Here is an 817-nt window from a genome sequence, read left to right as displayed (position 1 = left end):
CACCCCCTCCCGGTGGATTTCTCTTGCTCTCTGTGGGATTCAGAAACAAGCGCTGAGTTTTTCCTTTCAGTGGAAAGGCTTCCTGCAGGGAAGGCAAGGCAGCTCTGCCAGTTGAGTGGGTGACCAAGAGCAGAGCCACGGGCTTAATCTTCTCAAGGGGCTCTCTACTGCCCAAGAGGGCATGACCCAAGTCCTTGATGCACTGCTTTCAGATAAACCCTGCGGAGAGGTGGCTCAGGCGGAGTTCCTGCCTTAAAACACACGTTCCGATGAGAAAGGGAAGCCCAGAAGGGTTGCAGGTCTGGAAGGGCTTTTGTCTGTGGTATGTGCTTGGTTCTGGAGAGGAAAGGACATGTCTGTGCCAGCCTCTAGCACGCTGGGCTGAAACAGATGTAGTTCAGCATCTTTCAGCACAGCAGGTTGTCACGATGAACAATTCATAGCCTACATATGACTTCCAGTGGGAGGGTCAGGGATGTAGCATCCTGGGGGAGGCACTTGGATGGGCCTTTTGAGGGTTGCCTCTCTCCCACATCTTCCCTACTACAAACTTGCCTAATTTCAGATATTAGTCTTCAAGGAAGGCTTTCAGACTCCCTTCAATGTAAAATGAGAGAAATATGAACTCATGGGGTGTAGGTCACTTCACCCTATCACAGGTCAGCTGGCTTGCAGCACAGAAATTGCTCTTCGCTCCAGTGATGAGAGTTATCAGCACCTGCACCAGTCATCCAGGCAGAGTGGAGTAAAGCAAAGTGATGTTATTTCATCAGTGCTGGGTTTTTTTGGGTTTTTTTTCTTTCTTTTTTTTTTTTTT

This window comes from Buceros rhinoceros, unplaced genomic scaffold (genome assembly GCF_000710305.1).
Source record: "Buceros rhinoceros silvestris isolate BGI_N320 unplaced genomic scaffold, ASM71030v1 scaffold5866, whole genome shotgun sequence".
Lineage (NCBI taxonomy): Eukaryota > Metazoa > Chordata > Aves > Bucerotiformes > Bucerotidae > Buceros > Buceros rhinoceros.
The sequence above is the reverse complement of the archived record's forward strand: the minus strand, read 5'-3'. Positions refer to the sequence as shown.